Source organism: Eptesicus fuscus, chromosome 2, assembly GCF_027574615.1.
Source record: "Eptesicus fuscus isolate TK198812 chromosome 2, DD_ASM_mEF_20220401, whole genome shotgun sequence".
Taxonomy (NCBI): Eukaryota; Metazoa; Chordata; class Mammalia; order Chiroptera; family Vespertilionidae; genus Eptesicus; species Eptesicus fuscus.
Genome location: NC_072474.1, coordinates 40,252,781 through 40,268,799, shown reverse-complemented (window position 1 = coordinate 40,268,799; position 16,019 = coordinate 40,252,781). Strand labels below are relative to the sequence as shown.

Here is a 16,019-nt window from a genome sequence, read left to right as displayed (position 1 = left end):
GAAAACAAAGACTTTGAAATACTAATTTGATTTTTTTTAATGCAAGGTGGATAGAAATAGCAACAGAATCAAGTACAATTATGCAGGCAATCTCAAGTGATGAGAGCCTTAGCAAACAGCCTTTCTTCCTTGCATCACCAATTTTATTTAAAGCAAAATCTACGATTAGTCTTCACTTGGTCACCTAGCCTTTACTCCTCAATTCACCACAATATGATTTCTGCATCTGAAATCATTCTTGCTAAAACACCATTGATCTATTCATCACTAAGTCAATGGGCAGTTTTTCATTTCTTCTCTTAACTGAATGGTCATTAACCAAGATAACTGACCCTCCTTCTGTATTAGTGTGTGAACACTGTCACAACAAAGTATTACAAATGGGGTGGCTTACACAATAGGCATGTATTGTCTCACAGTTGTGAAGGCTAGACAGCTGAATCATGGTGTCTGCAAAGCTGTTTCCTTCTGAGGGCTGAGGAAGAAGGATCTGGTCTAGCTCTCTATCCGTGACGTAGACAGCTATCCTCATTCACAGGGCACTCTCCATGTATGTGTCTCTGTGTCCAAATTTCCCCTTTTTATAAGGACACCAGTCATATTAGATCAGGGCCCACCTTAATGATCTCCCTAGAACTTGATTATCTCTGTAAAGACTATCTCTAAATAAGGTCACATCATGAAGAATGGGAGGGGGGGTAGGATTTCAGTATATGAATTTGCGAGGGAGAACACAACTCAACCTTTAACTCTTTCCTTGACATTCTCCTCCCTGGCGTCTTTAGAGCTGCCTCTCATACATCTCCAACTACTGTTCCTCATTCTCTTTTACTGGTTTCTCTTCCTTCACCTGACCATTAAATATTGATGGTTCCCAGGATTTGTGCTCCTGTTTTTCATTCCACCTGTTATGCCTAGGGCTCCAAGCCTGCATGGCTTTAAATGTCATATATATAGGGGTGCCTTCAAACTCTGTATCTAAAGTCCAGTCTCTTACATTTGTCAAAACCCGTAGAATTTTACAGCACAAAGATAAACATTAACATGTGCAAATTAGAAAAAAATAATAATTTAAGATGTTAGAAGAACTGAAGCATAGTAACCTCCATCTTGTATAAAAACTGCTGTTTGAAATTCTCTGCTATTGTTAGATAGTCCCTTGTCCTGTAAACTCTGTCATTGTAAACTCTGTCACTTTAAGACAGTCTCTTATTCTATAAAATGACTTTGTTTTTAGTTTGAATAATAGAAAACGATAAACTTACCTGTCTGACCTTGCAAGCTAGCCATCCAAGGTAATAGACTAATATAGACAAATAATCCACACAGAGCTCTTTGCAAAATCTGCAGACAAAGAAGCTCAAAAGGTATAAATACGGGAAACTTCCTGTGTGACTTCGCTCAGAGATTTGGAAGAAACACCTCCCTCTGAGCTGAGTACAATAAACGACTCCTAATTACTTGGCTCATTAAGGTGTTTTGTATCTCACTCGCTGATTTACGACACAACAGATGCAGAATACAGAATGTGACTAAAACAATTTACAACATCACTGAATGGGCTATAGGAAAAGGAGCTGACCTTTGTCACTGAAAATTAGTGGAGTCTATGAGACTAAGGGCAGAATAAACAATACATAAGCACAGTACTTTAGTTCATGTAGTTTTTCCTCAAAAGAGTTCTGGTTAACAATTCTAGCACTGCTACACATGTGGGAGAAGCCAGATTTTTCACTATTGGAATGGAAGGTTAGAGATAAGCAAGAGAGGGAAGCTAGAAAAATCCCTGTGGTGATGGATTAAAGTTTGAGACATCAGTGTGGATGCATGTATATTTTAATATAATCACAGATGGTTTTATATAGAGGTACTTATAGATATGTGTATACAGAGAGATCAATGTGCACACATATATTTCCTTGCTCTATCAGCTGACAAAAACTAGAAGCAATAACACCCAAGAGGTATTGAGCATATTTAGCACCCATATGTTGGTTTCTAAAACTATTCTCCAATAAACTAAACCAGGACTCCTTGGGAAAATGACTGATTCTAGGACTGGGGCTGTAAATATACAAAATGAGCCTGGAGCATCTTATGGTGTGAGAAAGTAAGGAAGTGCTGAGAAACAAAACAAAACCTCACAATTATGGAGGTCTGTCAGAGGGACACAGGAGCCAACAGAAAGAGCTCCAATGGCCAAAGCAGGACTGCTGTGATAAATGAGGAAGTGCTGAATTATAACCCAAGTATTAAAAAATATCCATGAGTAACACTGATCTAATGGATGATTATATACACCAATAATGAACTCACAGAAAGAGAAATTAAAATAGCAATCCCATTTACCATTGCAACAAAAAAAATTAATATACCTAAGAATAAACTTAACCAAGGAGACAAAGAACCTATCCTCAGAAAATTTCAGGATGAGATTTTCAAAAAAAAAAAAAAAAAGAGAGAGAGATAGAAGAAGACATGAACAAATGGAAGAATATACTATGTTCATGAATTGGTAGAACCAACATCATTAAAATGTCCATACTACCCAAAAATTCATCTGGAATAAAAAAGACCCTGAATAGCTGCAGCAATCTTGAGAAAGAAGAACAATGTTGGAAGGATCACAATACCAGATATCAAGCTATACTACAAAGCCACTATTCTCAAAACTGCCTGGTACTGGCACCAGAACAGACATATAGACCAGTGGAACAGAACAGAGAACCCAGATATCGACACAAGCCAGTATGCTCAATTAATATTTGACAAAGGAGGCAAGAGCATACAATGGAGACAAGACAGTATCTTCAGTAAATGGTGTTGGGAAAACTGGACAGATACTTGCAAAAAAACGGAACTAGACCAACAACTTACACCATACACAAAAATAAACTCAAAATGGATAAGGATGGGAAACCATAAAAATATTAGAAGAAGCCATAGGCAGCAAAATAGCAGATATTTGTCATAGCAATATCTTTACTGATACAGCTCCTAGGGCAATGGAAACTAAAGAGAAAATAAACAAATGGGACTACATCAAAATAAAAAGCTTCTGCACAGCAAAAGAAACCATCAACAAAACAAGAAAGCCCACTGCATGGGAGAACATATTTGCCAATGTTATCTCCAATAAGGGTTTAATCTCCAACATTTACAGGGAACTCATACAACTTAACAAAAGGAAGATAAACAATCCAAACAAAAAAATGGGCAAAGGACCTAAATAGACACTTTTCGAAAGAAGACATTCAGAAAGCCAAGAGACATATGAAAACATGCTCAAAGTCACTAATGATCCGAGAGATGCAAATCAAAATGACAATGAGGTACCATCTCACACCTGTCAGAATGGCTATCATCAACAAATCAACAAATGACAAGTGCTGGTGAGGATTCAGAGAAAAAGGAACCCTTGTGCACTGCTGATGGGAATGCAGACTGGGGCAGCCACTGTGGAAAACAGTATGGTGTTTCCTCAAAAAATAAAAAATGGAACTCCCATTTGACCCAGTAATACCACTTCTAGGAATATATCCCAAGAAAACAGAAACACCAATCAGAAAGGATATATGCACCCCTATGGTCATAGCAGCACAATTTACCATAGCTAAGTTTTGGAAACAGCCTAAATGCCTATCAGCAGATGAATGGATTAGAAAACTGTGGTACATCTACACAATGGAATACTATGCTACTGTAAAAAAGAAGGAATTCTTACCATTTGCAACAGTATGGATGGACCTGGAGAGCATTATGCTAAGTGAAATAAGCCAGTCAATGAAAGAAAAATACCTCATGATCTCACTCATTTATGGATAATAAAGAACATTATAAACTGATGAACAAAAATAGATACAGAGGCAGTGAAGCATCAAACAGATTGTCAAACTACAGAGGGAACGCTGGGAGGGCTAGGGTTGTGGGGGAGGCAAGAGATCAACCGAAGGACTTGTATGCATGCATATAAGCATAACCAATGGACACAAGACGCTGGGGAGGGGGGATAGTGAGGGCATGTGCCGGGGGGTAGGGGAGGCCGGGGGAAGGTCATTGGGGAAAAAAAGGAGACATATGTACTACTATTTGTAATACTTGAAACAATAAAATAAAATTTTAAAAAATAAATAAATGATTAAGTTAATTAACAAATGGGAGTGAGTCTGTAAGTCTCTTGTGCAGAAGTCCACACAATTGATGCAGGTACTCTACCTTCAACAAGGTGGAGCACAGCTCCCCTCTTTAACACTTAGTGTTTACTTATTTGAGATATAATTATATTGTGCCATTGGAAAAGTCCTTTTTGAATATCCCTTGTTTTATTAAAAAGAGAGTGAGTAAAAGAAAAAAACATTTAGTTCACTATAATGAATAGGAAAAGTGATGGACACTGCATTTTGGTCACAAATTGTGCCTTAACAAATAATAAAAAGTAGGTTTTCTTTCTAACTGCAAAAAAAAAAGATGAAGGAAGGAAGGAAGGAAGGAAGGAAGGAAGGAAGGAAGGAAGGAAGGAAGGAAGGGAGGGAGGAAGGAAGAGAGGGAGGGAAGAGAGGGAGGGAGGAAAGGAAGAAGGAAGGAAGGAAGGAAGGAAGGAAGGAAGGAAGGAAGGAAGGAAGGAAGGAAGGAAAGAAGGAAGGAAGGGAGGAGGGAAGGAGGGAGGGAGGAATGAAGGAAGGAAGGAAGGAAGGAAGGAAGGAAGGAAGGAAGGAAGGAAGGAAGGAAGAAATTCGGTAACAACAATGAAAAACACCCCAGGCTTACATCCAGTGCTGAAATACAAAAGCATAAGTCAAAAGTAAGTGTGCCTTCATCTTCTATTTAGATACCAGCAATAAAACATAAACCAGAACTGATATAAACCAAAAATAATAATAATTTATAATAAAGAAATGGAGGGGAAAAAACATCAAAATGTAAATAGCAAAGCAAAGCAATTTCCAAAGCAATTTCCAGCTCCTTACTGACGGTGGAAAAAGCTCTTTCACCAGATTAGCCTTCACATATTAAGATTTAAGAGCAGCCCAGCTGGTGTGGCTCAGTGGTTGAGCCTCTGCCTATGAGCCAGGAGGTCACCGTTAGATTCCTGGCCAGAGCACATGCCCGTTTTCGGGCTCAATCCCCGGTGTGGGGCGTGAAGGAGGCAGCTGATGACTGATCTTCTCTCATCATTGATGTTTCTCTCTCTCCATCTCCCTTCTTCTCTTGAAATAAATGAAAATATATTTTAAAAATAATAAATACATATTTAAAAAAAAGAATTAAGAGCAGAAATATGGCAGAGGCAACTAGCTTGGGGGCAGGCGGCTGGAGCAAGGCTGTGCGCTGGGGCGAGCGGTCTGGGTGGGGGGGCTGCAGCCAGCGGGTCTCCAGTCCCCATGGCTGCGGGCGCAGAGGGCCAGCGCCTCATCGATGCGCAGCACCAGCGAGGAAAGCTAACGGCCAGAGAGCAGGTCGTCTCTTGCTGGACCCTGACAGTTTTGCTGAGAGTGACATGTTTGTGGAACACAGATGTGCCGATTGGGGAATGGCTGCTGATGAGAGTAAGTTTCCTGGAGACAAGGTTGTCACTACACAGGGCCGGATCAACATGATTGGTTTAGGTCTTCAGTCAGGGTTTTACCGTTTTTGGAGGCAGTCTGTCAGGAGCACATGTCCAAAAGTTCTGCAAAAGCATGGATCAGGCCATGACATGGGGCTCCAGGGATTGGACTGAATGACTCTGAGGGAGTAGAGTCTTTGGCCGACTCCGCAGACGTCTTTCTGAGAAATGTCATGGTATTGGGAGTCACCCCTCCGATTTCTCCCATCATGGGCCCGTGTGCTGGTGGGGCTGTCTGCTCCCCAGCTCTAACACACTTCACGTTCATGGCAAAGGACACCTCCTACCTGTTCATCACTGGCCCTGATGTTGTAACGTCTGTCACCAACGAGGACGTGAGGCAGGAGGAGCTAGGTGGTGCCAGGACCCACACCACCATGTCAGGTGTGCTCACAGAGCTTTTGAAAAGGATGTGGACACCCTGTGCAATCTTCCGAAGTTCTTCCATTACCTGCCCCTCAGTAGCCAGAACCCGGTTCCCACCCGTGAGTGCCATGATCCCAGTGACTGCCTGTTCCTGAGCTCAACACAATTGTCCCTGTGGAACCTACCACAGCCTTCAACATGGTGGACATCATACATTCTGTTGCTGGTGAGAGAGAATTTTTTGAGATCATGCCCAATTATGCCAAGAACATCATTAATGGTTTTGCAGGAAGGAATAGGAGGGCGGTTGGAATTGTTGGCAACCAACCGAAGGTGGCTTCAGGGTGCTTGGATATTAATTCTTCTGTGAAAGGGGCTCGTTTTGTCCGATTCTGTGATGCATTCAACATTCCGGGCCTGGCTGGTGTGGCTCAGTGGTTGAGCATTGACCTATGAACCAAGAGGTCATGGTTTGATTCCCAGTCAGGGCACATGCCTAGGTTGTGGGCTCGATCCCCAGTGAGTCGGGGGGCGAGGGGGCATGCAATGGTTCTCTCTCATCATTGATGTTTATCTTGCTCTCTTTACCTTCCTTTCTGAAATCAATAAAAAATGTTTTTTAAAAGAAAAACAAACAAACAAAACGACATTCCATTCATCACTTTTGTTGATGTCCCTGGCTTTCTGCCTGGCACAGCACAGGAATACAGGGGCACCACCCAGCATGGCGCCAAACTTCTCTACGCATTTGCTGAGGCAACTGTGCCCAAAGTCACAGTCACCACCAGGAAGGCCCATGGTGGTGCCTAAGCTGTCATGAGCTCCAAACACCGATGTGGTGACACCAACTATACCTGGCCCACAGCAGAGATTGCAGTCACGGGAGCGAAGGGTTCTATGGAGATCACTTTCAAAGGGCATGAGAATGTGGAAGATGCTCAAGCAGAATATATCAACAAGTTTGCCAGTCCTCTTCCTGCAGCAGTGAGAGGATTTGTGGATGACATCATTCAGCCTGTCTCGACACGTGCCTGGATTTGCTGTGACCTGGATGTGTTAGCCAGCAAGAAGGTACAACATCCTTGGAGGAAGCATGCAAATATCCCATTGTAAACTCGTCAAAGGAAAATAAACCAAGAGCTGATTACTTCCTGGCCATCTGAACTCATCCCTTCCTTTTTTGCAATCATGAAACCACTGAATCTAAATGACAGTAATTACTTGGAATGCCAAGTTTATTAAATTCTAGAAAGATTTCATTTGTGCCATACTGCAAAATTATTTGCTTTATTAAACATGCTAATCAATTTTAAAAAAGAATTAAGAGCAGCCTCTAGTGGCAGGTTAGGGATTTTACAAAGTGGCCTTACAGAAACCAAAATGCCTTTTATTTTTTTACTATAATCATGCGCCCCATTATGACTGCATATATGATGGTAATCCCATAAGATTATAATGGAGCTGAGTATTTCCTATTGCCTAATGATGCCATAACTGTCTTACAGTCATAGTGCAACACATTACTCACATGTTTGTGGTGATGCTGGTGTAAACAAACCTTCTGTGCTGCCAGTCATATAAAAGTATAGCACATATAAGTATATGCAGTACATAATATTTGATAATAATGTGACTATGTTATAAATTTATATATTTACTATACTATACTTAAAAATACATACTTCAGTTTTATAAATTAAATTTATCAGGGGAACACTGGCTAATAATTATATAATTTTCAGGTGTACACGGATATAATTTGTGTGCTCCTCACACAAAGTCTAGTTTCCTTCCATTACCATATATTTGACACCCTTTACCCACCTTGCTCTCCCCCACCATCTTTTCCCTCTTGTAACCACCATTCATTTACGACATTTAAAAAAAATTATTTTATTGATTTGAGAGAGAGAGAGAGAGAGAGAGAGAGAGAGAGAGAGAGAGAAACATTGATTTGTTGTTCCTCTTATTTATGTATCCATTGGTTAATTCGTACACATGCCCTGACCGGGGATTGAACCTGCAACCTTGGCATATCAGGATGACACTCTAACCAACTGAGCTACCTGGCCAGGGCTACTACATTCTTTGTTGTTATTTTAGAGTGTCCTCTTTCCACTGATAACAATAAAAGCTTGTTGTAAAGCATCAATGTAATGTTATGCACATATATGCCCCCTCGTATATCTCATTTATCATATCTCTTTATTGCATAATTATCTCTTGTGTTTGATTTAATCTCATGTTGTTTGATTAATTTAGTATAGCCTAAGTGTACAGTGTTTATAAAGTCCATAGTAGTGTACAGTAATGTCCCAGGCCTTTGCATTCACTCACCACTCACTCACTCACTGACTCACCCAGAGCAACTTCTAGTCCTGCAAGTTCTGTTCATGGAAAGGGCCCTATACAGGTGAACCATTTATCTTTTATGCCATATTTTTACTGTACCTTTTCTTTGCTTAGCTACTTATCATCGTGTTATAGTTGCCTACCATACTCAGTACAGTAACATGCTGTACCAATTTGTAGTCTGGGAGCAATAGGCTATACCATATATCCTACGTGTGTGCCACTAGGTACACAAATTTAGGTTATACCATTTACGTTGTGTGAGTGCACTCTATGTTGTCTTGCACAATGATGAAATTGCCTAATGATGCATTTCTCAGAGCATATCTCTGCATTACACAGCTCATGACTGTATTTGCTCTGAGCAGAGGGTACGTTTCATCCAAGGAACTCAAGGAAGCTCAGAGCCAAATCAATTTTAGTCATTATGCATAATCTCACCACAGCTTGAGTGTTCTTAATGCTTATATTTTATTTGTGTTCTCTTTTATATGTGTAGTTTTAAAAACTACCTAAAATGCTTTGTGGACAGAGATAGGTTATCAACTGAATAAGCTATTATCTGAATCATGGAGATGACATGAGTATTTTATTATAAGAAAAGAAAAAACTGGCAAAAACCTAAATGAAGACAGATAGGTTTGAGGAACTGAAATCCAGCTGCCCCTTAGGCTTTCTCTCTGTATAGGAGTGACCAAAAGTAGAAATATTTTGAGGAAAATAGAAATATCTCCTCCACCCAAGAAACAGTGAATTGACCTGAATCTCATTGCATCTTTTCAAAAGGGGCCCCTTTCTCCAACAGGGCAAGAAAAAGGCTGGAATATACCAAATAAATATGTTCTTCATTTATACCCCTGCCTTTCTCCTTCCTCTTAAGAAATGAAAGATGAATAAGTAAAGAAATAAAGTGTTCTTTCTCGCCAGTTATTGCTACAAAGACACCAAGGTTACGGTGAATAAAACCCAGCGTGCTCCTGGGATGTAAGGTTTGCCCACAGTGACAGCCCTACTGCTAGGGCGCAAACGATGCTCGCGTGACACGCGTCTACAGGATCGATCGGAAAGCTCGGTGAGCGTCCAGGGGCTGGAATTTTTTACGTTTCCCCAAACTGAGTCACTGCCTAGGAGAGGACGTGCAGAGTTTCGCAGATCCTCGCCTCCCTGGACTTTTAACCAGGCTCCAGCAGTTGGAAACGTGTGTGATGGGGAAACCGCAAACCTCAGGCGCCTTCCCCGGGGTGGAACACCCTTCCCTGTTCTCCGGGGCCCCAGAGGGTGGCCTCCGCTTCTTCCAGGGCGGCCGGCAGGGGTCGCGCCTCCGCCCTCCGGGGCCTTGCCCACCCCCACCCCCAGCAGCCGCCGGCCGGTCCCTCGGGTCACAGCGCGCCCCCATCCACCTCCATCCACCTCCATCCACCTCCATCCACCTCCATCCACCTCCATCCACCTCCATCCACCTCCATCCACCTCCATCCACCTCCATCCACCTCCATCCACCTCCATCCACCTCCATCCACCTCCATCCACCTCCAACCGGGAGCCAGACAGGCCCAGAGGACCAGGGAGGACTCCAGGCTTCTCAGCACACGGCGCGCTCGGCCTCGGAGGGGAAGGAGGAAGCCTGGGACAGGGGACAGGGGACAGGGGACAGGGGACAGGGGACAGGGGAGCGGAACCCCGACGAGGACCTGGGTGGGCTCCGGCCCGGGATCCCCGCCACGCTGCCCCCGGCGTGCCCGGGGCGGACCCAGGGACCGGGGAGGCGGGCGGGCCGGCCGGGACCTGCCAGCAGGCTCGTGCCTTGCCTGGACTTAGTCACGTCTCCATGGAAATCCTACTAATGGTTCCTTCACCTGAGAAAAGAGAGTGGAATCAAAACATTTTAAAACCGTGATGGGCCCCTTACTCCCACGAGTTCCTCCTGAAATTACTTCAAGGGAGAGTGACTCCTAAAACAATATTACCTTCTTTCACATAATTAATAAAGTCATTTAATTTTTTTGTGTGTTTTTTTTTTTTTTTAGTTTCTCTGCTTGTCTTTCAGGGGTGCTTTCAAGTAATTTAATCTAGACTATACTTTATTTATTAAAATGTTCTACCTCCTCCTAGGAGTGCTGCAATGATGAATTAATATTTGCTGAGCACTTGGAAGGTGGAGTTACCCGAATATTACTGGGACAGAGAAAACGATAACTTGATGGGATTGGTAACCGGTGCCATCTGCTATGTTAACTGAGATTACATTGTAAAAAGGCTTTGCCTATTCAGGCCAAATGGTTGAGTATAGCAATAATTACCCAGGTCATTTAAATTTCACAGAAAATGGAACCCTGCTTTGAAAAAGAGTGAATCTCCTGATAGATTCTGTTTTGTTTTGTCCCATTATTATTATTGCCATATTTAATCTAATCAGGTGTGTAAATCTAATCACCCATGCAACTTCTCAATTTTAATTTCTCCTTCCTGTGATTTAAAATGAATTATTTTAAGACCAGGTTTGCATTAACAAATTGAGAAATAATGCTCTGCCTTTCACGGCTGTCCCAGTATTTGACTTTATATTCAGGTATAATGCTTAAATAAAACTCCAAAGAATTTAAAATATTTTTAGATCTGTATCATTGGTTGCACAACATTTCTGACTGGAAGAGAGGAATAAGGTTGATAATGTCTTAATTTTTCTGAGGTATATGGTAGCTAGAGCAAAGACAGCCATCACATCTAGAATTAGGTTCCAATTAAATTTATTCCCATAATAACAATTATTAGGACAATTGCTTTAACTCCCTCACTAAACTTTGCTAATGTTAACATGGCCATAGCCCTCAAAATAACATGGTTCCAAATGGGTTTCAAAAGTAATCTGAAGAGTTTTAGCAATACATTTTTTCAGAGCAAGGTTTTTAATGTAGTGTTCTAAAATATCCAGCAAGCAGCTCTAATCAATCATTATGAAACTTCCCTGTATTCAAGCACAGAAAACATTACAATGTAATATCACAAAAGTAGGCCAGACCACGATCATCAACCTAATAGTCATCATCATTTATATCATTTATTACATTACTCAGTGCAGCAGTGCCAAAAAGTGAAGTAATATTGTGAATTCACTAGAGGGAGCAATTCTTTTTAGTAAATTAGTATTACTTTGCTTAGCTCTATACATTTAGTAGTCCTAGACTACATAATTTGAGAGTAAAAATATGCAGAATTCATGAGAGAGGTCTCAGGGAGGATCAATGTCATTTCAAGGTTTGTTTAGAGGTTTTCTTTGAAGCATCTGGGAAGAAAAGAGAGCTTGAAAACACAAGCTAGATTATATCCACGGTAGGAATACTCAAGCCGGACATCTATCAGCATTTCCATTTTATTGTAACTTTCACACATTTGCCCTTTTAGTACAAGAAATGCTGGCACCACATCTAACCCATTAAAATTTCAACAACAATCACTGTCACAATAGCTAGATTCCAAGTGTCTGAAATAAATGCAAATAAACTCCATATTCAATTGAATGAAGATACTTATCCCAGTTAGTAACATAAGTGACAGATGTGCAGACCTATTCATATTTCTGCTATACATTTCTGTTTTTTAGTTGTTGGTGACTTACCCTCAACAATTCATTTAGATTTGCATCCTGTTTGATATATTTAACACTTAGGATTTAGCCAGAAAAATAATTTTAAACAAAATTAATATGGAATTAATAAATAGTATTTATACAATTGCACCTAATTTTATTAAGTCTTTTCAATTTTATTTTTTCCATCATCATGTGTCCCCTCTATGCCCTCTTCTACTTCTACCGCCCCCACTCCTGCAATCACCACAGCGTTGTCCATGTCCATGAGTTCTCTCTCTCCTTTATTTTCTTTTTTATTCAATCCCTCTGAGCTCCCCCACCTCCCATCACCACTACCAGAGCTGTCTGCTTGCTCTCTATGTATGAGTCTTTCTCTATTCAGTTTGTTCATTAAATTCCACATATAAGTGAAATCACATGATACTTGTCTTTCTCTGACTGGCTTATTTCACTTAGCATACTGTTCTCCAGGTCCATCCATGCTGTTGCAAAGGGTTACGTTTTGATCACCTGTTAAATGTTGGTATTTAATAATTTAGATTTGGCCCTTGAAAAGAAAACAAACTGTGTTATTATCATTGAATTAATCCCAAATTTAATAATACCAAAGATGCTATATTTTTTAAATGATAGTTTTATTTATGAAATAATTCACTCAATACATATTTAGTGAATTTCTACCTGATGCTGGATACTGTTAGGATCTGAATATACAAAGATAAAAAAGATCCATTTTAGTTCACAATTTAGTGGTCTTCTTAAACTAAAATTTTCCTAATAACTTAATTACATTTATGTTTCTTTATGTATTTTAAATGCTTTCTCAAATCCTTTACTTAAAAGAGTGACATTTTTATTTTTTTTTTATCATTGGGAAACTATTATAGGAGCTCAGAATTTAAAGAAAAGTTTTAGAGTCTTCCAAATATTAGACATGTTTAGAATATAAATTGTCAATTCTGGCAGCTCTAAGTCAAGTATTTACTACTATTTATTTGTGTGTGAATGGGCCAGATGTCCTCCAAACTGCATTCTCCAAACACTTTCCCCTAAAACACTTCTCAAAAGAATGCAATCTGAATATTTGTGCTATTGAATTAATGGTTTTGATCTTGTTTCCACTTAAGAATGATGAAAGAGGATAGGTGACTTATGAATCCCTGGTAATGGTCGGAGTATTCCACACTGAATCTCTCTTCTTCCCTACTACACTATTTAAAATAATATATATTTCTACAGTGTTATAATGTACTGAATTAACCATAGTCTTTTACTATGAACTTAAGTATATCAGAGCCACAAAGGAAGAACCACAACTGAAATATATTAGGACTAACTTTCGTTGAAGATAGATGAATTTTCTTTGAAGTAAAAAATTGTGAAAACTCACTTTAAATTGTGACTTTAAAAGAATATTAAATTTTCATAAATATTCTATATGCCAATACAATGAGATATTTTGAGACTGTCATTTAATTTATACATTTTAGAAAATAGAAATTCATTCATTCTACATTTATAATTTTCTTTTCTTTTAAAATTATATGAGGTTACTGCCTATTATAGAAAATAAATACATAGCAATAAAAAATTAGACTCAGTATTAAAAGACATTCTGGCAATCTTTTACTTGGTTTATGTTGTAATGTCCTTAAAACTATATCTTCAAACATAGTTAGTTTAACAGTGGCTTTAGAATGAAAAAGCCCTCAGCCTTTCTAAGAAGGAAACAAAATACATTATTATTTCAGTATTTAACATCTTTAATATTATCACACATAAATTGCCATCCAATGTGAAAAGTAGGTATTGTCATGATCAGAAATATACTGTCCTAGAAATTTTCCAGATTCTAAACCCAGACCAATTCAGTTTTTAAAGAAACTGAATTTAATTGCAATACACATTGAAAATGAGTGTTTTCCATCCTCCTTAACGATTCTTAAGATTACCTCATTTTACCACCACAAGGAAAACAAATTTCTGCCTATTTGCAAAGCCTTGGCCCCTGGCTTTTTGTGTATTTGCAGTTTATAAATGTTAATCCCAGTGGATCCCAGGGACTGGTGAAGGCTCATAGGCTGGGAACATATTTTGTAAGATGTGAAAAAAGCAGACATTCTTCCTCCGTTAGAAAGCAAAGAATTTAAGAACTTTGAACTCTAATCTGGAAATCTTGGCATATTAACTAAGATTTTGGAAGGCAAGTATCCTTTGAATGTTGATGTATTTATGAATACTTTGCCTTATATATTTTTCTACTTAATCTATACTGGTAATATAAAATAAAATTAATGATGATAGAAAAATAACTTAGGAAGCTTAGACTGGAGGAGCAATGATAAGAAAAATTCTTAAACATAAGATTTTTCTAAGAAAACAATTTAAGAATGGGCTTTTGCATTCTTGGGGAAGAGCTCAGAACACTGAGCCTGTGTAATATCAAAAAAACTGTTTACTTCAGACTTAAGGTTGGCATTTTAATATATATCATTCTAGTAAAATTACGATTACTGTCATAATTTGAAAAATGAAAATATTTTAAAAAATATAATTATGCTTATCAGGATCTTCATTTTTAAAGTATGATAGAAAACAAATCAATGTTTGCATAACATTCACATGTGCTCTACATAAATTATTCATTTATAGATGGTAAAACTTAAAAAAGATTATTTTATAACTTCAAAGACAATTGGTAAAAGACTATGGTTTTATTTTCCACATTTCTGTTTAAAGAAATATTATTGCATTAGACAAAACTTTCTAATAAATAAAGTATTGCAGATATATTGTTTTTATAATTTCAAATACTCTCCTAACAATAATTCCAAAGCTATTTTTAAGTATGAGGACATCAATTCATCTTCCAGGCAGTTTTATTTTTATTATCTATTTATCTTTATTTTTAATCCTCACCCGAGGATTTTTTTTTCCATTGATTTTTAGAGAGAGTAGAAGAGAGAGGGAGAGACAAAGAGAATCACCGACGTGAGAGAGACACATCAATTGGTTGCCTCCTGCATGCCCCCGACCAGGGCCAGGAGCCTGCAACCCAGGTATGTGCCCTTGATCAAACTCGAACTCAGGACCCTTCAGTCCACAGGCTGATGCTCTATTTACTGAGCCAAACTGGCTAGAGCTATTTTTATTATTTAAGAAAAAATAATATACCTCTTAAAGACCCCAAAATTATGAATAGTACCTTGAGAATTTAAGAGTTAGGAATTGTCAGCTCTTTTTTCCAACTCTGTCATCAACAATTACATGACTTTGCTTAGCTGATTGAAAGCTTAGCACTTATACATATAGCACATACAGGACCCTAGATCAATCATGTCAAACTCAAAGGCTAACACAGGCCAAATAAACAAGGTTTAAGTTTATGTGGGCCGCAAAGAAACAAAAGCTTCAATTTTCATAGAAACGTAGGTTTATTTTGACAGAGACATGCTGAATACAAAGGGCTGAAATAAATGAGTAATCATTGACATAAAATAGAACATTGTAATAAAAATTAATATTTTTTCTTGAATATGAACTTACCAGACACTGAATAACTGCACAAATTAATAAGTGTAACACAAATAAACCTATTTTTCTTGTTCTCTGAAAGCGAAATATTTCCTGTTGAGCACACCAAACAAGTCAGTCCAAGACCAATGACGTGGCAATCAGCTGCTAAAATATTCGCTGCTGGTATTAATGGAGAGAAATGGTGCGCCTGCGCGCGCAAGGCTTATAAGGGAAATGAATGCAACACAGTTATAGTAATAATGAAATGATTCCCAGTGGACAAAATGATTTATGCTTACCTTCTTTGTTTTATGTCTTATAAATCATTTTAATAACTTTTATTAGCGTTTTGTTCTTTTTCTCCCCCTTGAAGGAACACAGGATATGCAGAATATATCTATTACATCTTTCATGTGCTATCTCTTTAAACACATGTACAAATGCCATGTCACCCCTGTCTACTCAAGCTTGAACATCACCAGTTGTTCTCATGCACTCTTCGTGTTATATTTGTCAAGTCTTCACTATCCTGATAGTCCTTTAGCTCTCAATGTCTTTTAAAGTATATGACTCAAACCACATACAATATCT

The 16,019-nt window shown here is 38.8% G+C and overlaps 1 pseudogene; it reads left to right on the top strand.

Annotated features, from left to right (window-relative positions):
* Positions 1-5,381: 5,381 nt before the first annotated feature.
* LOC103293919 (propionyl-CoA carboxylase beta chain, mitochondrial-like) lies at positions 5,382-7,084 on the top strand (annotated as a pseudogene).
* Positions 7,085-16,019: the final 8,935 nt, after the last annotated feature.